The sequence below is a fragment of the Narcine bancroftii genome, chromosome 1, assembly GCF_036971445.1.
Source record: "Narcine bancroftii isolate sNarBan1 chromosome 1, sNarBan1.hap1, whole genome shotgun sequence".
In the NCBI taxonomy this organism is placed as follows: Eukaryota; Metazoa; Chordata; class Chondrichthyes; order Torpediniformes; family Narcinidae; genus Narcine; species Narcine bancroftii.
Genome location: NC_091469.1, coordinates 211396254 through 211419572, shown reverse-complemented (window position 1 = coordinate 211419572; position 23319 = coordinate 211396254). Strand labels below are relative to the sequence as shown.

The following is a 23319-nucleotide window of genomic DNA, read 5'->3' as shown; positions in this document are numbered from 1 at the left end:
GGACTCATCTCACTGTGGCCATATATTCTTCTCCCTCATCCCAAAAAGGAAGAAGGTTCAAGAGTATGAAATCACACACCACCAGATTCATGGACAGCTTCTTTCCCACCACACTCAGAATACTGAACAAATCTCACATCAGTAAAATAATTCCACCCTTATTCAGTTTGATCAGATCTCTCACTGTAACTCTACTCTTTAAACTGTGGTACTTGTGCATGGATAGACTGGATGGGTGGCAATTCAAAACAAACATTTTTTTTCTGTAGATGTAAACATAATTTAGCCTCAGCTTCAAATATTCCATCCTTCTATCCAGGACAATGTAGACTAACATGGGATTAGACAACATGGAGTTGATTTAGCTCTTGTCTCATCAATGGCCCCCATTATCAAAATCAGAATCAGAATTTATTGTCACGAACAAATCATGAAATTTGGTGTTTCCTGGCAGCATCACAGTGTATACGTTCATATTATAACCATCTTACAACATTATTATATATTAAAAAAATAATGCTCGAAAAGTAAGGCAGTGTCTTTGGTTCATTGATTATTCAAGAATCTGATGGCAGCAGGGAGGAAGCTGTCCCTGTGTCACTGAGTGCTCATCTTTAGGCTCCTGTATCTTTTCCCTGATGGTAGCAGAGTGAAGAGGACATGGCCAGGGTCTTTGAGGATAGAGGCTGGGTTTTTTTTAAACACACCGCCTCATGTCGATGACCTTGATGGAGTGAAGTCTGGTGCCTGTGATGTTCCAGGCCGAGTTAGCAACCCTCTGGAACTTATTCTTGTCCTCACATTTGACACCCCCATACCAGGCAGTGATGCAACCAGCCAGAATGCTCTCCATGGTACACCTGTAGAAGTTTACGAGAGTTTTCCGTGACATACCAAATCTCCTCAGACTCCTCACAAAGTATAGACACTGGGCAGCCTTCTTTGCGATTGCATCAACATTATCCCATCACCCATAGCAACCCATCACTCATAGCAACCTGGCCTCACCTTATCAGAGATATTTCTTTGGTTCCATTCATCCCCTCTCACTTTTTCTGTTACGCAATATACCTGAAATAACCAAGTCATCATTAAGCCCACTAAAGAGTTGCTTCAGTAAATTACTATGAAAAAACGTCACAGTTAAAATTTAATAGCACATTTTTTGTCCTTTTAAAAAAAAGGGCTCTTTATTCAATGGCTTCATTTTTGCTTGTTCAATAGAATGCTAATGCCAATTGCCTCACATTGTATTCATGTTCAAGTGATTGAAACATGATCTTCTCAATGCAATCTGACTTCAGGTTAATATAACCTCCTCAGACTGCAAGACCCTGCTCTCTCTTCCAACCATGAAGAACATCTACAACATTCAATGCAGGCGAAAGGCAATAAACATTGTGAAGGACTCCACACACCCCTCATGTAAACTGTTCTCTCTTCTACCATCTGGTAGGAAGTTCTGCAGTGCTTGGGCCCTTACATCTAGAGTGGGCAACAGTTTTTTTCTCCCCCAGGCCATCAGGCTCCTGAATTCCCAGAACATTTGTGTATTGAGTACCTTTGTACTGGGGAAACTTACAGAATACATTTTCATATTTACTATTTTATGTGTTTAACTTCTATTCTAATTTATATTTATGTAAATGTGCTCCATGGTCCTGGAGAAATACCATCTCGTCCTTACCGTGCTAGCATGGTATGAACAATAAATAAAGGGGAATTGACTTAATTTGGCATCTATGCTTTTGAACTTAATGATGTTATATGTAAGATCTAGAAACTTGGTACAAATTATCAGTTTTAATTCAAATAATTCAAATAAGCCCAACATGCCATACCTATGTAAAATCATACTGAGCTCAGCAGTAGAACAGATGAAGTATTTTAGAACATTAAAGAACATTAAATCAAGTTACATAGCCATTATAAAAGTTAAATGGTATTTCAGATTTTGTCACACAAGGTATAAAATCTAAAAGCCAAAAATCAATTCTAGGTCCAAATGAAATCTTCAGAACAGTTGAGGCAGAAGTAATATCAACATTTATTTTTGGATTATGTCAGTGAATGAATAAAATGGGTGTCAAGATGGTCACAAACCTCTGTGCGCATCCTCCTTTCCAACATCTTGCCATTTTCCATCTGCTGCTGCAGAACGAAAGCAACTCATTATGTTTATTTCATCCATTTTGCCATAAAGCAGTGGGGTGCACGCACTTGTGGGGGTAAACGTTCTCCACAAAGCCTTGGCGCTTGAAGTGCCTGATCTCCCAATGTCCAGATTAAGCCCACAAAACAAGAGACATTTAGCTTCATTAAATCTGATCAGCCTGGGAACAAGTTGACTGCCACCAAACATGCTGAGGTCATGTTTTAATTAAAAGCTCAGTCACCAAAAAGCCCATATTGCTACCTATGCCTCCATGTTCCTTTAGCTCAGACTCGGTTTTAGTTATAATGGTCAAAGTAGAAACGTTATCACTCAGGATATGCTTGCTCAACTGTGGCCATATGTTTAAGCACATTACAATTAAAATGGTGCATTTATTAAATAAAAAATTGGCAGCCCTGCCAGAGCTGCTGTCATGGCAGCATTGCTGCTGGTGCAGACCCAGGAGAGCGGAGACATTGTGCTGCTCTGCAGGTTTCAACCACTCAGTCTCAATGCCAGTGGCACTGTACACACTTTAAATGGCCTGCTAAAGGAGCCAACGGTGTTTTTAATTAAAATCTTGCTGACACAGTCTCTGCCCAAGATTCCTTAGCAGTAGCCACAATGTTCAGCAGACTCTAGGGAGCAGTGGACTGGCGCAGGGCACCAGAAATAAGGAGAACATCCCCTTCTCCCCCCCCCACCCCCCTCCAGTGAGAAGGACAAGCAAAGGAGATGACCTTACAGGATGGTGACCAAGGCAGCGAAGCGGCGAGGAGCTCGGCAGCTGAGCAACTCATACAGGCTGTGGGGGTCTTGCAATTGGGGGACTCGCGACGGCTATTGTGGCCTGCTGGAGACTGGTTCTTGGGAATCGCGGATCAGAGCCGGGATTCGAGTGGGTGCTAAGGGCAAGAAGGGCTTCTTGGGAGCTGAAGGATTCCTGGTCATCTCAGAGATTTGGATCTGGAGCTCAGGTTGCTGAAGAACAGTCTGTGTGGTTGCAAAGGCCGCAGGAGCACAGGGGATGAATCCATTTAATGTCTCTGAAGGGACTTACTCTAAGGGCCACCGGATGACACTAGTGGCAACTTTCTGTCTGCCTTACGGTAGGCAGAAGGCAATTTTGTAGAATAATACATGTTCTGTACTAATACACGACAATAAAGGAATCTGGAATCGTATTCTGACTTCTGGCTATCTATGATAAGGTGCAGAAACCCCTATCTATTTTCTATCTTTTTTCACTTTTTACCTCTCTATTTTTCAACCTAAGTGTTCGATATTTTGCACTTTTGTTAGTCATTTGCCTAAAAATGACTAAAAGAAGTAGGAAATCGGGAAAAAAAGGAAAAGAAGCAGCAACTGCTAGCCTAACAAGAGAGTCTATTTCTACCCTACTGAATCGATAGACTGCTGACTTCAAAGCTTCTCTTTGCCTGTTAGAAGTCAAAATCGATCAAATCCAGTTGTTAGTGGAGGAGCATGACTAGCATTTGTCGACTCTGGTGTTCGCTTCTGAATATCTAAGCCAACATGTTACTGAATTAGAAGATCTCTGCTCCAGCTTATATGAAAGAAACTTGAAGTTCATGACTAAAGTTGTTGATCTGGGGAGCCAGGGCAGATGGCAGAACCTGCAAATCTTGAGCTTGGCAGAACCTACTGAAGAAAGGAAACTTACAAAATTCTTCTCTGGGTTGTTATGTGAGGTTTTCAGGAAGGAGATGCTCTCATCCCCACCGGAGATTGATGGAGCTCACTGCTCTTTAGTACCTAACGACTCCAGGAGAGAGACCGTGCTCAATCATCATTTGTTTACATTGCTATCAGAGAAAGGGCACTGATCCGAGAGGCCCAGTGGAGACGGAAACTGGAATATCATGGCCAACAGATCCGAGTAGTGGAAGATTATACTCCAAAGTGAGCTAAGTACAGGGAAGTAATGTCAAAATGATAGGATTTAAGGCCTCCTTGCTGTATCCTTCACGGTTCTGTATCACACTCTCCAGCGGACACAAGAAGTGGTTGCGTTCAGTCGTTGAGGCCCTTCTACATCATGTCCAATGTAAATATCTGCTTGGTATTGAGACTATTGGACTATTTCTATTTTGAAGCTTTATAGCTTTTGTCATAGAATATTCAGAGGTGAGGACAGTCTCTGTTGGTAACACTTTATGGGGTAAATATACTCATTGGGCTGTTGGTTTGTGAGGGTTTTTTCCTTTAAATTCTTGGATTTATTGAGCTTTTTTGGGAAGAACATTGGGGAAAGTTTGTACTTAGTGTTTTTAGTAGCAATTAATATTTCTATTTCCTAGTATACATTTTAGAATTGTATAAGAAATTCTAAAAGTAGTTTTTTTTAAATATAATTATTGTATTCCTATCCAAGTTAGATGTTGTTCTCGGAGTGTAGATTTTTATTTTAATAACAATATTGGAGCCAAGATTTTATTACGTGGGACAGGAAAGTTTTTTTTTGAGGTGAGAAATATTTACTTTGATGAGCTTACTGCTAGGATCTTTGGCAGCTGCCAGGATTTTGGGTGGGAGGGTGGGCGAGGTCTTTTCAAGGTTGTTATTGTGTTAGGAGACTACATAAGCTTTGTCCTTGTGTGATGTTTTTATTTGAATATTTGCTATATGCTCTGTTCTTGCTTCAAGGCCAACACCTGGAGTTTTGTTAATGTGTGTTTTTCAACTCTCTGGCCTTCGACAATGGATAACTTTAAATTTTGTTAGTTGGTATGTTAAAAGGTTGAACCAGTCTGTTAAGAGAAGGGAAATTCTTTCTCATCTTAAACAACTTAGAACAGCAATTGCTTCTTTTTAAACAAGAAGCACATATTTGTAACTCTGATAGTTCGTGTCTCATGACACGGTGGAGGGGGAAGCATTTTCACTCCATTTTTCAGCAAAAGCCAGAGGAGAGGCTCGATTCTTATTAACCAAAACATTCCTTTTGTTTATCGCAATGTAATGTCAGATACTAACAGTAGTTATATTATTGTGTCAGGAAATTGTATAATGATTTAGTGGTTCTTGCTAACATATGTGCCCCTAATGTGGATAACGTGGGGTTTTTTTGAATGCCTTTTACCTGATCTGCACTCATATTCTCTTGTGCTGGGTGGAGATTTCAGCTGTTGGTTTGATCCTGTTTTGGATCGATCTTCTCCCAACCCTGCAATAGTGAGGAAGTCCACCCCATTTATTTAATCCTTTCTATCAAATAATGTTATTTCTGTCATAAGGCATTTTCTTTATCCAAATAGATGAGAGTATTCTTTCTTTTCACATGTTCATCATATTTTTTCTAGGATTTACTATTTTTCTTATTGATAATCAATTAATCCCATTGATATGCTCTTGTGATTACAAGAGTATATAGATATTTGATCATGTTCCACCCTATTGTACGATCTTCCTGACCTTCCAAAAATAAATAGGCACTGACATTTCAATTCAGTGTTGATTTTGTGAAATTTATGGAGGGGCAGATAACCTTTTTCTCTAGTCCAAATACTTTTTCAGAAACCTCCAGCCTGATTGTCTGGGATGTATTGAAACCCTACCTTAGGGGGACAATTATACTGTGAATATGAAAAGAAGGGCTAATAAAGAACATTTAGAATTAGTTAAGCAAACTAAAGAACTAGATCATCAATGTGCTCAAATTAGAAATCCAGAACTCTAAAAATCGAGTGGAGCTTCAAACTAAATATGATAATCTTTCAACACATCCAATTGAACACCAACTTTTGAAAAATAAGAGTTTGTTCTATATCCATGGTGATAAATCTGGTCAGTTGTTAGCTAATCAGTTGAGATGATTTGAAGGAAGATGGCAAATTACAAAAAATTAACTTAGAAGATGGTAATGTTACTTCAGATCACTCCAAGATTAATGACACTTTCGTCAATTTTTTATTCCCAATTTTACACTCCTGAATTTCAAAACGACAATAATTCGATTGAGAATTTTTAAAATCGTTTAAACATTCCTACATTTTCTCCAGATAACCAAATGAGATTAGATGAACCTATATCACAAACAGAGATAACAGAGGCCATCTCTTCTTTGCAATCTTGAAAATCCGTGGGTCCCAACTGGTTTCCTGTGGAGTATTTTTTTAATCATTTTCTTCTTTGCTCTCACCTTATTTAAGTTCTGTGTTGTCTGATTTGTTTAAGGAAGGTAAGCTTCCTGCATCATTCAATGAGGCTGGTATTACTCTTATTGGAAAGTAAGGTAAAGATCCTATAGACTGCTCCTCCTACAGGCCAATTTCTTTATTAATGTTGATGTTAAAGTTTTGCCTAAAGTTTTGGCCCATAGATTAGAGAATATTTTACCGTCAATTACATCCAAGGATCAAACCAGCTTTATTAAAAATCATTACTCTTATTTTAAGATATGCTGCTTATTTGACTCACCTTCAGATGAGGTGCCTGAATATGTCCTTTCTTTAGATGTGGAGTGGAGGTATTCATTTGCGATTTTAAAAAAAATTTTGGTCCAAGTTTTATTACCTGGATAAGATTACTGTACTGTTCCCTTCTCCTTCAATTCTCACTAACTTTCAACAGTCACTACCTTTTAATCTCCAACGGGGAAGCCATCAAGGGTGTCCTTTAATTTTTGTGCAAAACATATACTAAAGATAATGAATGAGCTTTTTTTTATATAACTTACTTAGTCCACTTATTTGAGCAATGACCATCAAACCACTAATGAAAATAAGCACTATGGAAATGAAACCTCACATGAATGAAGCAATCATTACCTTGATTTTGTATAAAATGGTGAGGGGCCAAGATATAGTAAATAGGAAGGGCACATTTCCTTTAGCAGAGAGCAAACAGATTTAAGGTAAGTGGTATAAGGATCAGAAGCAGATTAGGATCAATATTCTATCTAGACGATGGTAGTGATCTGCAACTCATTGCCTGAAAGGGTGGTAGACACCTGAATTCTCACCATATTTAAACAACAGTTGGATGTGCACTTGAATGGTTGTGATCTGCAGAGCTCTAGAATCTTTTCCCGACTGACATGTTAGTCTGGGTGATTTCTTCCTGTGTCAAAAGTTTTTTTTTAAATAATTGCAACATAGAGGGACTGCAAACAATTCGGGATGCAATTGAGCTATTGTTTTAATTATCAAACTAATTCCGTAAATCGTTGAAATCACGCAATTTTTTTTTCTATCACCACACCAATATACTTAAATCAATTCAAAGTTGAAAAAAACTCCACTAACTTTTTTATATTAGCAAACAAAATATCACAGAGGGAGAATATAATTACCATATGACATGCTAAATTTCCTATCATATTAAATAGAATATTAAATATGCTTAATCAGCCTAAATGCAACACTGATAAAGAAAGTTAAACATTAGCAATTAAAAAAAAATGTGGAGATACATCATTGTAACAGGGCCAATTCGGCCTGACAAGTCCTTGCGGCCTAATTTACACCCTATTAACTTACACCCCCGGTAGGTTTTTGAAGGGTGGGAGGAAATGGGTGTTACTGGAGAAAACCCACACAGACACAGGGAGAACGTATAAACTCCTTACAGACAGTGCGGGATTCGAACTCAGATCTGGTCCTGATCATAGCGCTGTAAAAGCATTGTGCTACTCCAACTATGCTGGTCATGTTTTAATTCCTGAAGCATTTTTCCTTCTTTTAGAAATTTTCAAAGTCCTTGAAAGTTGGTTATAACTATGTCATCGTTGTTCTCACATTTATCAATTTCTACCATAATTCCACTTTATTTCTTCAAATCACTGTCAATTAGTACTTACAAAATCAGCATACACTTTACTCTTTGTGGTTACGTGGAACAGTCTTGTTTCCTACCTTCTCAAGCCCCTCTATCTCTATTTTTAGGCACATGGATGACCATACTGACGTGGCATCTTTCATTAGATCTTGTATGGACATCAGAAGTTTCATCCTTTCTATCAATTTCAACCCTGCTCTCATTTTCATATCTTCAACTCTTGCCCTCTTTCTCTCTACCCCATCTCCATCTCAGGAGATAATTAGCCACCAGTATCAATAATATATTCCCACAGTGATCTTGGCCAGAATTCCTCCCATCATTCCACTTCTACAGTTGTTCGACTCTGCCATACCTTTCTCCTCACAACTCTTATTGCGCCAGTAACTTCCATTCTCCTTAACTGCGGCTTCCCCCAAACATATCTGACAGGGCTCTCAAATAGGAACAATGGAGGAACTCAGCAGGTCAGGCAGCATCTATGGAGGAAAAGAGCTGACGCTTGGAGTCAAGGCCTTTCATCAGGACTGAGGATATAACAGTGAGGTAGCCAGTATTGTGAGAGGGGATGGCTCTGTGAATGGAGAGGGAAGGGAGATGGAGAGCTGGAGGAAAGAAGACAGAGGCTTAGGGGAGAACGGGGAGTGGGCTATCTGAAACCAGAGAAGTTGATGTTAATCCCATCCAGTGAGGCAAGAGTTGGCAAGCAGTAGGTGGAACCGGGTGAGGAGAAGTTGGGTTGTAGATAAAGCGAGGTGTGTGAGAAAAGGGCGGAGACTGTGACAGGGCTGGGTGTGATTGTGGAGACAACAAAGGACTGTAAATTATAGAATTGGATGTAAAGGTAATATGGAATCTGATCAGAGGAATAGTGGATATGGGTACAGTCGGCAAAGGGGATAAGGGGACCAATGGGAGGAATCTGTGGGAGTTGGGTAGATGGAGCCAAGTGAGGAGAGGAAAGAAACTGAATGACAGGGAGCTGGTAGGTTGCTTCTTAATCAGGTTTTCTCTGCATTTTGGATCACTACCCGATCTTTTACCCAGATCAACGAGAGGGGACTCTATCCTCACCTTTCACCGCACCAGCTTCCATATCTTTAATGATTACTATATTGACAAAGCACCACTAAACCCATCTACCCCACCCCTCTTTTCAGCATTCTTTCATACCATGACACAGTGGTAATCTCTTCCATATTCACCAATGCTAACTTCCTTCCTACACTCCTACAGGACATGCAATACCTCCCCTTCTGGCATTTCCCTTTTCATCATCAAATGATACAGGCATCCTTCTGAATGAGGCAGTGATTTACTTGTATGACTTCCAATTTAACAAAGCAATTGGCTCTGACAGTGTGATCTGCCCTAGAGAAACTAAATGCAGATTGGGTGACAGTTTTGGACAATGTCTCCATCAATTGAGCTTCCGTTAACTCACCATCCTAACATGTTAAGTCTCCATCCTACTCTGACCCTCTTACCCCAATCCACTGAAGCCCAGTGTGAACCCAATGAATAGCATCTCATGTTCTGCTAAGCACATTACAGCCATCAAGCCTCATTGAATTCAACAATTTCAGATAACCATTCTCTAGTTTGTGCACAAACTGATGACCAGTTCTGATAAAAGGTCAAAAATGTGATATTACCAATTTTCTCTCTCCTTAGATTAGTGGTTTTCAACCTTTTTCTTTCCACGCACATACCACTTTAAGTATTCCCTATGACATAGGTGCACTGTTATTATAAAGGATTGTTTAAGGTGGTATGTGCATGGAAAGAAAAAGGTTGAGAACCGTTGCCTTAGATACTGTTGACTCATTGATTATTTCCAGCTTTTTCTTCTTTTTCAGCAAGTGTAGTGTTCTACATCTCATGCTCAGTCCCCACACATCTCCTTTTATTCTTATCGCCACCTGACAGTCAATTTACAAGCCGTCTGCACATTCTATCAGGCAACATCACAATTATCATCATCATTCAATCTCTCCGACCCATCACAGACACTCCCTTTAATATTTCCTCTCCTCCCCATTCTCTGCAGCTTCAAGCATGCCTCCTTTAACTTTCTCCTGATTCTGATGAAAGCTACTTCAGATTTAAGATGTTAGCTCTATTTTTCTTTCCGCAAATGTTGTCCAGCCCATTTCCAGCTCAGCGCCTCATAGCCGGAGATTGTCTGATCCCAGAAGCTAAGCAGGCTCGGGACTGGACAAAACTTGGAGGGGAGACTGCCCAGGAACACCAGGTTTCTGTGAGGGGTGCTGAACTATGTGGTAACTCTCTGTCTGCCTTACGGTAAACAAAAATTTAAAAAAAAAAGAATTTCATGTGTGTTGCATCCAAAATGTAGTACTACCTGACAATAACGGAACGTTTACCTTTGTTTTTCTTTAGGATGTTCAAAATGCCTGATTGCAACTGATATCAAAGCCGAACATAAACTCTGAAAACAACCCTTCTTGTGTGCAATTTTATAGGGTACAGAATGGAATTATCTCAAAATCAAATAATATCATCCCAGTTAAGAGTTTGAAAGTGTGACTGTTACTGTAATGGTTTAATTAAAAATGAGGGTACATGTCCATTATTATTGACTTGACAAGTGGTGTTATTCTACCTTCAGATAAAGACATCTTGTTGTAAACAGAAGGGAGTTTGCAGCTTGAGTGTTTGGACCATAATTATTCTTAGTTATTCCAATTAAATGAGCAATGAATCACGGCGAAGTTTGTGTTGGAACGTAATAGCGAATGATCTGCCAGATGAACCCATATCATGTGAATATATTTTTCTCACTGATTTAACAGGTGAGTGGCAAACTTCTACACAGAATTGTCTACGGCACGGTCAATAAATGGCTACAGCAAAAGGGCCAAGTTAATAAATGTGAAAATACGATTTCAATGCCTGGGAAGTGCATCAAGTCAGCTTGTGGTTTTCATGTTTGCTTAGTGACTCAATGCACCACCCGGTTAATTTCCAAACTGTTGTAGAATTGTCCAATCTCAACCGTATCATGAGCTAAAATTTAAATTTTCTTCATCAGTTAAACCAGGAGAAAATGAAAGTAGATGTTTCAATCACTCTTTTCTTCCTTGATAGTTTTCCAACAGACTTTGTTGTCAAATGCAGCTGTGCAATCACCACACAGCGTAGAACGAGATCATTCAGCCCATGATTTAAATAGCTAATGAAAGCAATGTCAGAGTAAATTACAATGCTTTCATAATTGAACTGCGTCGATTTTTCAATTATAAGGAGTGAACATTTGAACTATCCTTCAGGGACCAGCATAAGTCACAAATATTTAAGTCATCAAAAATGAACACACTAATGAGGGGAAATTCTAAAAGTAATTCAGACATGCATTTAAAAAAAAAGTCAGCCTTGTTATCTCCTGCCAGCTGAGAACACAAAATAGCGGGAAAGCAGTTAAAAAAATTACTTGGGTATTTTTACCACCAATGTAAAGCAAAAGACTAATCATTCAAGTAGATTATCCCAGTCAGCAGAGTGTTACCACATTGATCACACATTCCATTTCCTGACAAGAGAAATACTGCTGTTTCTCTGAGTGATTATCTGTCATCAGTTTCGGGTTACTGAACCCATGGCCTGGAAAACCATGTTCATTAGGAACTAGGTTGAAACAACCTAATACCTTATTGGTTGGCATGGACATTTAGGGCCGAAAGTCCTTGTCCTGTGCTGTATGATTCTCTGTCTGAAGCAATTCTAATTAAGCTCCTTAATAATTGTCAGAAATAAAAGATTATTTTGCACTCAATTAAACTATTTAATGATAAAGGGAAACGTAGAAAAAAAGTCACAGTTTTTATTATTAAAATAACAGGAATTCAATATTTAGCTTGTCATGCAAAATATTACATTCAAAAGTGAATCCTGATCAAAATGTCCAGCTGAAATGACGTGTGACAGGTGTATAGGAGTTTTACAAATTTGTTCTCTGTGAATAGGAATATTAATTACAATTCAGCACATTAAAGTTATTAGGGCAATGCCCTGTATCTTTCTGTCCTATACTGCTGCATAGCACGAACGGGACTTTCAAAACAGTTTTGTTTATATTTATATTATATAGTGCAGTCAAGAAATCAGATTACACCAAATTATTGCGTTAAAACGTGGCTCTATTTGGCTTTATTGTCCCATTGGCTCCCTCACACACACACAAAAAAAAGGATATTTCCCAAAATCCAGTTTGAAACTATGTTGGGCTGGGGAGAAAAAAAATAGGATTTATCCCAAAACCACACGTCCCCCAACACTTTGTTGCACAGCATGAAGAGAGAGACAGGCACCATTCAAGGCATAAATCTGATACAGCGAAACAGTTAAGTTGGTCGAGCACTTTTGTGCATTACACTAAACCCCAGCATCTGCGGAATTTTCTGTTTGGCTACCATGTTGGAGATGGAAATTACAGAGGTTAAAAAAAAAAGGGGGGGCACGTGTTTATAAGGACAAAAAGCAACAGGAGCTGGAATTTCTGAAGCAAATACAAAAAATTGTGGAAGCACTCGGCCGGTCTGGCAGCAGCGATGGGCGGAGAAACAGCATGGGCATTTCAGGTCAAAGATCCTCCTCTAGAAATGAGAAGGAGAGAAAACAAATGAGTATCAAGCTACAGGAATTGTGAGGAGGGAATGCAGGGACAAGGGGGTCATCACTGATGGAGTGAGGCCAGGGTTGTACTGACAATAACCACACCAGCAGTGCAAGTATAAGACAGCTTAAATAAACTAATATGTACACTAAGAGGTCTTGTTTCACTGCAAGATAAAAGTGGAAGGCTAGACTGTAGCTCTGGACTGTTTTATATACAAGGTCACCGGGATGACCCCTGGTGACCTAGTGGTGTAATTACATATCACCACAAGGGTCACCCCAGAGGCTCAGCTGTCAATTAGATTATCTGATTGATGGGTCAGAGGTGTCCACTGGGAAGTAGAATATGTCCCATTGTTCATATAATGTGTGAAACAAAGGGTCATGTTCTCTTTCCCTAACTTCCTGATTAAGGTAAAGTTCATCACTCTTCTCCCCATTCCCAGCCCACACCGTTCTCTGGCCCAGCAGCCGCCATGTTTGTGACTGGCCGTTGCCCATATTCAACATGGCAATATCCCATTTGTCCTCCACATCCCTCCCACACCTTTCCAGCAATTTGCTGCTAATTTGTCTTCTCTTTTTCCCAGTTCTGATAAAATGTGAATTTGGTTTATTTTTCCCACAGTTGCTGCATAACTTGCTGAGTGTTACCACCATTTTCAAGTCTTTAATCTCTTGGTCAGGAGATTCATGGCAGGAAGAACGGTGTGTGCATTAGGGAGATAGAAGCCTTATTGAGTTCATCATTGGAGCTTGGTGGTGAGAAACCGCAGCAGTGCGTCCCTCCAGGTGTTAGATGATATAGCAGGGCATCAGGTAGAGTCACTGCCTCACAGCTCCACCAAGTCTGTTCCGATTGCACTTTCTTCCGGGGATGGTGAGGCTTTCCTTCTGTGTTCTCATTTTCTCCTATGTCCTAAGAACATTTTGATTGGGAGGTTAATTGATGACTGCAAATCTTCCTAAGTGCATTGGCAAGTGGTCAAATCTGGTGTGAGTTAATGTTTGTGTTTGGAAAATAAAACAAAACATGGAGGGAATACATAACAATGAGTGCATGGTGGTCAGAATAGACCCATTGGCTGAAGAATCCCATTTCCTCCTTCTATGACTTTAATGGCACGTTGCTAGTCTCACAAGCTATGTCAAGGTGATCTGCTCACTACTGTTTACGTCTGCAGAGTGGAGAACACCACTGAACATGTTTATGCAGTGGTATGTGCTGTTTATTTTAGAAGTCACTCAAAAGGAAAGAGTTCTTGTAGCAATCTATTAAGGTAATTGGAGCAGGGATTCATTCATGTGTTAGATTTTGTGCAGCTGGACATGCACAGAAGACAAGAAGGGCAATTAATGTGTCATCTGATTGATAGTACAGAGTAAGTCATTAGATTTGTTCTAGGGAATTTTATATTGCAGCTCCTTATAAAATAGTCTTTATAGCAGCGAGCCCTTCACATCTCATGTCACCAAAGCCTATAGCTAGGAGCTGAAGCCATGCAAAATCATCCCTCTGGTAGACTTTTCTCCTGCTCATCTTGCTCTGCAGATTCTACAGTCTAGTCCTCAGACCCTGAGTCTCCTGGAGACTCTCCTCTTGCATCCATTTGCTAGATTTTTCAACATTCAGTGCTCGACAGTAAAATTCCAACATCTGCTTGGAGTGTACTGCATAGAGCCCTCATATTGGTTCAGCAATCAAAGATTCTCCTCGAAGAGACCAAAGGCATTTCCCACTCCCACCGCAGCACTTGCATGGCTCTCACTGTGTCTGCTCACTGCAGCTGTGGTTGGAGAAGACAGAGGTGAGGTTCCAAAAGTGAAGGGCAGCCCTTGTATGGCTGAATCCATCCCTTCAGACAGCAGCAATCCCTCCAGGTATGCTGATTCCCTTTGAATGGAGGAGTCTTGTGTATTTGGCCACAGGAATTGCTTGTCATACTGCACAACCTCCTGCACATTGAGAAAGGAGAAACCCCTCCTCTTACTTTAATGTTTAATTTAGAGATACAGCATGGTAACAGGCCCTTCCAGCCCACTAGCCCATGCCGCCCCAAATACCCTATTTTTGGAATGTGGGAGGAAACCCACTCAGACGTGGGGAGAACACACAGATCATGGCAAATTTGAACCTGTGTCATTGGTGAGGTAATAGCATTGCACTATCTCTGCACTAACTGATCAGCGTGATGATCAGGGTTATTGAAGGGATCAGTGTTCTTGGAAAGGGAATAATACTGGAAAATCCCATTGCCCAGGATAACACTTGTTCCTCACTGAAACAAAAGTAAATGAACACACGATGCAAAAATAGAATCTGGTTGACCACCTGATGCAGAAGGCAGCAACAAATTCAAAAACTTGTTAGAGATTTGCTGCAGTTACTGAAAGCAGAGACAAAACAAACCCTGATTTCCACAGGGTACAGTCCATGCATGAGAACCTGGTCAAATATATCTCAAGGAGAGCATGTCTCCTACCTAGGCAGTGACATCTTTTGAAAGCTTGACCCATTGATCAGAAAGAGCCAGGTAGGACACTGGAGACAGCAAGAGGTAAGCCTTTCATTAATACATATACACTTGCTTCCCATCCCAAGATCCCAGTCTCAGCATTAGTGGCTAGCCATGGCCCTAAGGCACCTTCATCAATAGAATGCTGCCAGAAGGACCAATTGGATGAGTATCTCAAAAAGGTAAAAGCTAGTGAAAGGACTCCCATCAGTTGTAGCATTTTTCCTTTGGAAAGCCTTCAAATAGCCATCAACCTCTTTTGTATTTGCTCACACTTCCTCCAGCGTCAGCAGAACCTCTCTCAAAATATGGGGAAAACCAAGAAGGCCAGAAAACTGCTTTGTTCAATTGAGATTACTCCATGATAATCACAGTGGAGAGAGCTCTGTTCCACTTTAAACAACCCCTGTATCCAACAGCTCACTGCACCCAAAGGGGATATGCCTAGTGACCCTGTTTGAAGGGAGTTTAACAATTGTGAACAATCAGTTCAACTCCCTACAGGAGCAACAAGTAGCTGGTCTTAACGGCAAGTGATTTAATCAAGCACTGGTAAAATGTTACCATGAATAGAATGCTGTACCACTACAAAATTTCATATCTGGTGTGATTTCACCCGGAAATATATTTTGTTAGATTTGATATGTCACCAAAGATTCTTGTAAATTTCTACAGATGTACCGTGGAGAAAACTCTGATTGGCTACATTACTCTCCGGTGTGGAGGTACGGTAACAGGACAGGGAGAGACTGCACAGAGTAGTGAACTTGGCTAGCGCCATCACGAACATTAGTCTTCACTCCATTGAGGACATCTGCAAGGGGTGGTGTTTCAAGAAAGCTGCCTCTGCCCTCAAGCACCCTCACTACCCAGGTCATGTCCTCTTCCACTGTTGCAGGTACAGGAAAATGAAGACGAACATCCAATGCTATAAAATCAGTTTCTTCCCCTCCATCAGATTTCTGAATGGACAACGAACCACACAAACCACCTGACTTCTCTCCTATTTTGCACTGATTTATTTATTTTTAAAAATGTAATTTATGCACCCGTAATGCTGCTACAATATAATGAATTTCATGACAGGTTCACAGCAGTACATTTTTATTCTGATTCAGCTCTGGATAACCTCAAAAACACCAAATTCATACATTCAGCTTCATGGACCACAGCTCAGCCTTCAGACAACTCCAGAGGGTTGTTAACTCAGCCCACAGCATCACAGGCGCAAGACTTCCCTCCATCAAGGACATCTATATGAGGCAATCTCTTAAAATGCGGCCTCTATCTTCAAAGAGCCCCACCCCCCACCCCACTCTGCTACCATCGGGGAAAAAGGTACAGGAGCCTAAAGACGAGAACTCAGCAGCATAAGGACAGCTTCTTCCCCACTGCCATCAGATTCCTGAATGATCAATGAACCAAAGACACTGCCTTATATTTCATGCACTATTATTTTAATTTTTTTTAGAGTATTGTTGTAAGATGATTGTATGAATGTTTACACTAAGATGCTGCAGCAAACATTGAATTTCATGACTTGTTCATGATAATAAATTCTGATTCTGTGAAGATTATGCTGGGTAAAGTTGAAATTGGCAAACTTTTGCACCCAAAAAAATTAAAACAATGCCATCCAACTTCTGGACTTCTCTCAAGGCAAACACATTCCGACAGTAACATGACAGACATTGGAATAATTCAGATTTCTTTTGCCATTCTAAAGGCATTCAGTCCTCCCCTGTTCTTATTGTCTTAAGAATGGTGGATATGATCACAAGTGGAAAGCCCCCAAGGAATCAATGCTCTCCACATAGATGGGTTTTTCTCTTTTGATTTTTTCCATTTTATAACATGGGTTCATATATACATTTATCATTCCTTGATACTAGTAACTCGATATTAACTCAATTCATTATTATTACCATATGTATTTGGAATATATTAAAACCAATAAAAAGATTGAAAAAGAAGATGCTCTCCACAAATTTCTGGACCTCTTCATCTATTTTCTTGTAAAAGAATACTTATTTGACACTGTAACAGAAAACATACAAAATGAAAGCAAGAGTTGACCATTTAGCCTTTTGCCCTTGCTCTGCCAATTCAACAAGATTATGGATAAGAAAAAACCACTTACTTGCAGTGACCATCCATCACTTGATGCCCTTAAATCAATGAGGCCAAAGTATGTCTTTTAATACCCGTTCCTTTGATTTGGCATCTATTCTTATCAGCTGGTCTGTTATCAATGGAATACTGGCCAGGGCAAGATATATTCTGCTTCCTGTCAGATGATCATCGAATAATTATCGAGGTCATACTTGCATTTTGTTACCTAGTTTGGTGATAGACCGGATATCGCTGCCCAACACCATTCAAGGCTTTATGGCAAAGGAGCACATTGTTCACCTTGATATTAGTTTTGGCTAAATCTGGCTTGCGCAACTAAGTATTGCTAAATCATCTATTTTTTTTCCAGATCCCATTGACACCAATTCCCTAGTAAAAACCAATAAATCCAATTTCAGTATATTTAGTAAAATATTCACATAATTACAGAAAGTCCACTTCATTGTTAAACATTCCCAGTGTTCCACAATTAAATTTTTTGGCTTGATTTTGGTAATTTATTAAAATGAATAACTGGAGTAAAATTCCCACCAGATCCATTTTGTTTACTGGGAGATGTTAGAGGAATTAAACTTAAATTAAAATAGAATATGTATCAAGTAAAATTTGTTCAAATTGCCTTGGCAGTAGCTAGAAAATGTATTGCTATAACTTTGAAGTCAGGTATTGATCTGGGAATGGATAGATGGCATGCAGATGGCATTCCACTTGAGAAAACTATTTAGAATTTACGAGGAAAATATCATATGTTTTGAAAAATAATTTGGTATTAAAATTTAAGTGGATCTCCAACATTCACTTTCTCTTATAGGTCTCTATATAAATGTTTTGGAAAGTGAAGTGCTCCTGTTGTGGTTTACTTGTCCCTCTTATTTTTCTTTTTAAAACATTAAAACATGACAACAATGTACAGGCCCTTCGGCCCTCCTACCCTACAACCCCTCACTTTCCTTTCATCCATGTGCCTATCTAATAGTCTTTTAAAGGCCCCTAATATTTCAGCCTCTACCCCCACTCCTGGCAAAGCATTCCAGGCCTCAACAACCCTCTGTGTAAAATATTTACCCCTCATGTCTCCCCTATACTTCCCTCCCTTAATCTTAGACATGTGTCCTCTAGTGGTTGTTATTCCTAGGAAGCAGGTATTGGCTGTCCAACCTATCTATGTCTCTCATAATTTTGTGGATCTTGATCAAGTCTCCTCTCATCCTTCTATGTTCCAAAGACAAAAGTCCTAGCTTTGCCAACCTTGCCTCATAAGAAATGCCCTCCAATGGGGGAAATATCCTGGTAAATCTCCTCTGCACCACATCCTTCCTATAATGAAGTGACCAGAACTGGACGTAATACTCCAAGTGTGGTCTCACCAGAGACTTATAAAGCTGCAACATGACTTCTCTACTCTTATATACAAATTCCCCTATTAATGAAGCCCAGAATCCCAGAGGCTTTTTAACACTCCTATCAACCTGAGCAACTACCTTGAGGGATGTATGGACATGAACCCCAAGATCCCTCTGTTTATCCATGCTCTTAGTTAACCGACCGTCAACTCTGCACTCAGCTTTTCGAATTGTCCTGCCAAAATGAATCACCTCACATTTTTTTTTAAGTTTGTAGGGGGTTGGAGGGAGGATTAATAGGATGTTTTCCTTTCTTTTGTTTTTCTTTACTCTCTTTCTCCTTTTTATAAATACCGCACGTGTTTGGATTAAGTTTGAAATATTGTAATATGTTTGCCTAGTGGCTATTTTAAATAAAGTAAGAAAAAAAACTTATTCTGCGAGTAATCATCCATTGCTACACACTTGATTGCAGTAGTTTTCAATTGGAGCTCCCTATAAAGATTAAGATTTATTCAGAGAGCCAGTCTGCTTAAGATCAATCCACAACATTGTTGATTTGCCAACATGAGGCCTTTAACACATTCAGCAGAATGTTGTATTTGACAGCTTTCACAGTTTAGCTTCGAAATGATTGTTTTCTACTGGGATGAAAGTTACAACATTGTTATTCTATTTTATATCACATGTAACTTGATTATTATATGATTCTGTTATAAATGGAAAACAGCATGTTTGCTAATTATGTTACATTATTTTGTGCTAGGATCCCAATTTTCCTTTTATGAATTATAGCTCTTCAGCTCAGAAGTGAACGTTACTCAATTACTATTTCAGCAAAACAATATATAATTTTGCTTCACGTTCAGGGAAATTGTGCTTCATGTACCAAATTATTGTTAAAATTATCCATATTCCCAGAGTACAATCATTATAAAACCATTCTAACAACACAGAAATAAAACTCAGGTTCGGCAGCAAATGTGAACAGGGAACATGAACCAATATCTCAGGTTGATAAACAGCTTTTTTGGAAACACTTCTTATCTTTTTATACATTATTTAATCTGCTACCCACTGATATTTCCAGTATTTTCTGCTTTCCAGAATCATTTGTTTTGCTTCTTAGATTAGAAATTGTTCGGTGGGTCTTGGATAACTTCAGCGTCATCCCATTACCAGCTCCATTCGCCTTTTGGCACAGTTAGCAAAGTACAACGCCAGCGACCCAGGGATCGGAGCCAGCGTTGGCTGTAAGAATTTTGGACATCCTCCCCATGTGTGCATGGGTTTCCTTTGCGTGCTCGTTTCCTCCCACTGTTCAAAAAGTACTACAGGTGTAAATCAATTGAGTGCAATTGGGCTGGATGGGCTGGTGGGCTAACAGGGCCTGTTACTGCGCAGTCTGCCTAAATTTTGTAGTGGCCCAGTTAGTGTTGGTAGTAGCAGTTAGCGCAACACTGTTACAGGGCTAGTGACCGGCGTTTGAATCCGGCACTGTCTGTAATGGGTTTGTCAGTTCTCCCTGTGTCTGCGTGGATTTTCCCCAGGTGCTCCGGTTTCCTCCCACCCTTCAAATTGTACCAGGGATTGTATATCTATTTGGAGTAAGTGGGCAGCACAGGCTCATGGGCTGAAAGGGCCCTGTTACTATGCAGGGTGTCTAAATTTATGGCCAGCACAATTGGCATAGCAATTACAGTGCCAGCGATCAGGACTGGGGATCAAATTCCATGCTGTCTGTAAGGAGTTTGTACGTCTTCCCCATGGCTGCGTGGATTTTCCCTGGGGGCATTGGTTTCCTCTGAACATTTGAAATCTACAGGGGTATAGGTCAATTGGGTGTAAATTGGGCAGCACAGACTCATGGGCCAAAATGGCCTGTTACCGTCCTGTATGTCTAAAAATTATATGTGAATCTCCAAGACTCCCTAATCCACTCCTACCTCCACACCCAACCTTCCATCCCCGCAGTAACTGCTGAAAGTGCAAGACTTGTCCCTGCATCTCTTCCTTCACCTCCATCTCAGGCCACAAACGGGCCTTCCAGGTGAGGTGGAGCTTAATATTTACATCACTCCACCTAATCAACTATATTCAGTCTACTCTGTCGGTGTGGCCACTTGTACATCATTGTCGCCAAGCACAGTTTGGGTGACCACTTCACCCTCTGTGGTCTAAACTTGAGTTTCCTTCAGCACACTATTTTAACTCCCCCAAACCATTCCTACAGTCACATGCCTGTCTTAGCCTCATTCTCTGTCAGGGCACGGCTAATCATAAATATGAGGAACAATACATCATATTCCCCCTGGGCGGTCTTATACATTATAGTATGAACATCGATTTTGTCTACTCTGGAATGCAACTTTCTCCATTGATCTTTGCAATCAACATAGTAAATTTAACCAGAAGTTGGATCGGGCTGCTGCTGCTCGGAGGACAGCAGAGTCGGCGTTCCCAAGGTGACCGTTGGAGGAGGGGTGAAGAGAGACTACTAGAGGAGTGAGTATATAAATCCTTGACTTACCTTCACAGGCCTAGTTGGATCGGGCTGCTGCTGCTCGGAGGACAGCAGAGTCGGCGTTCCCAAGGCGACCGTTGGAGGAGGGGTGAAGAGAGACTACTAGAGGAGTGAGTATTTAAATCCTTGACTTACCTTCACAGGCCTAGTTGGATCGGGCTGCTGCTGCTCGGAGGAAAGCAGAGTCGGCGTTCCCAAGGCGACCGTTGGAGGAGGAGCGAAGAGAGACTACTAGAGGAGTGAGTAAATTGTCTGAAGGCCTATAAAAGGAGTGAAAGGTGAGGGAGCGGCCAGCGAGGAGTGGGGCAGTGAAGAAATTGAGACTTGCGACTTTGGCTCAACAGACATTGGTGAGCAGGGGCTAAGAAGGAGCTCCATGTGTGGTAAGGTGTCCTTTTTAGTTAGTCTTTTAGTATTATTTGTTTAGTTTTTCTTTTAAACAACCTATATATATTAAGAAAGGAGGTAATGGAGTCAGTTGGGGTAGTCGAGTGCTCCAATTGTGGGATGTGGGAAATCAGAGACAGCACAGCTGTTCCTGACGACTACACCTGCAAAAGGTGCATCCAATTCCAACTCACGAGCGTCCGTGTTAGGGAGCTTGAGTTGCAATTGGATGAACTGAGGATCATAAGGGAAGCAGAGGCAGTGACAGAGAGGAGTTACAGGGAGACAGTCACCCCTAGAAGGCAGGAGTCAGGGAATTGGGTAACTGTGAGGAAAGGAGGGAGAGTGCCAGTGCAGAGTACCCCTGTGGAAGTGCCCCTCAGCAACATGTATTCGGCATTGGATACTGCTGGGGGGAACAGCCTATCAGGGACGAGTCATGGGGGTCAGGTCTCTGGCACAGGGGCTGCCCCTGAGGCTCAGAAGGGAAGGAGGGATAAGAACAGGGTAATTGTGGTTGGGGACACACTTGTCAGAGGGACAGATAAGAGGTTTGTTGGACGAGATCGGGGATCCAGGTGGGTCTGTTCCCTCCCTGGTGCTAGGGTCAGGGATGTCTCTGATCGAGTTCACAGAATTCTGCAAGGGGAAGGTGAGCAGCCAGAAGTCATGGTTCATGTGAGGACCAATAACTTAATTCGAAGTGGGGATGAGGTCCTGAAACAGGAATATATAGAATTAGGCAGGAAGTTAAAAAACAGGACCTCTAATGTAGTAATCTCTGGATTGCTGCCGGTGCCATGCGCTAGAGAGGGTAGTAATAGGAGGATGTGGAGGATGAATGCGTGGCTAAAGAGCTGGGGCAGGGGATAAGATTTTTGGATCATTGGGATCTGTTCTGGGGAAAGTCGGACCTGTACGAAAGGGACGGACTCCATTTAAACTGGAGGGGGACCAGTATCCTGGCAAGCAGATTTGGTAGAGCTGTGGGAGAGGGTTTAAACTAGTTTGGCAGGGGGGTGGGGAGCAGAGTTTGCGAGCAGTGTCTAGGGTGCATGACCACCTAGTTAAGAATGATAAAGATAACAAAGGAAGGGTGGAGGTTAAGGTAAAAGGTAGAAAAGGGAATATATGTGAGGGTCATTCTCTGAAATGCATGTACTTTAATGCAAGAAGCATAGTGAACAAGGTAGATGAGCTTAGAGCATGGATTGGCACTTGGAATCATGATGTGGCAATTAGTGAGACCTGGTTACAGGAGGGACAGGACTGGCAACTAAATATTCCAGAATACAAATGTTTTAGATGTGATAGAACAGGGGGTAAAAAAAAAAAAGGGGTGAGGAGTTGCTCTGCTTGTTAAGGAGGACATTACTGCCGTGAGGTGGCAGGACGGTTTGGAGGGATCATCCAGTGAGGCTGTTTGGGTGGAATTGAGTGGTGGAGGAGGCATGAGGGCACTAATAGGAGTGTATTATAGACCACCAAATGGGCCAAGAAAATTGGAAGAACAAATTTGTAAGGAGATAGCATATATGTGTAATAAACATAAGGTAGTGATCATGGGAGATTTTAACTTCCCTCACATTGATTGGGATACCCATATAGTAAGAGGGCTGGATGGGCTAGAGTTTGTCAAATGTGTACAAGATAGTTTTCTTAATCAATATGTAGAGGAACCGACTCGGGACGGTGTAATACTGGATCTCCTGTTAGGGAACGAGATAGGTCAGGTGTCTGAGGTTTATGTTGGAGAACAAATTGGGTCTAGTTTTAGGGAAGAGCAAAGAAGGGCCTAAAGTTGAGGTTCTGGATTGGAGAAAA

At 40.8% G+C, this 23319-nt stretch overlaps 1 protein-coding gene and 1 long non-coding RNA gene across 2 annotated transcripts in view; one reads left to right on the top strand and one right to left on the bottom strand.

The window, feature by feature from the left end:
* Positions 1-23319, bottom strand: part of LOC138738886 (protein Largen-like) — a 277587-nt gene that overhangs the window by 225039 nt on the left and 29229 nt on the right. The gene's annotated exons all lie outside the window — the stretch shown is intronic.
* LOC138738901 (uncharacterized) lies at positions 10020-10550 on the top strand. Its single transcript, XR_011341851.1, has 2 exons — positions 10020-10258; positions 10358-10550. It is a non-coding gene; the product is annotated as an uncharacterized lncRNA (long non-coding RNA).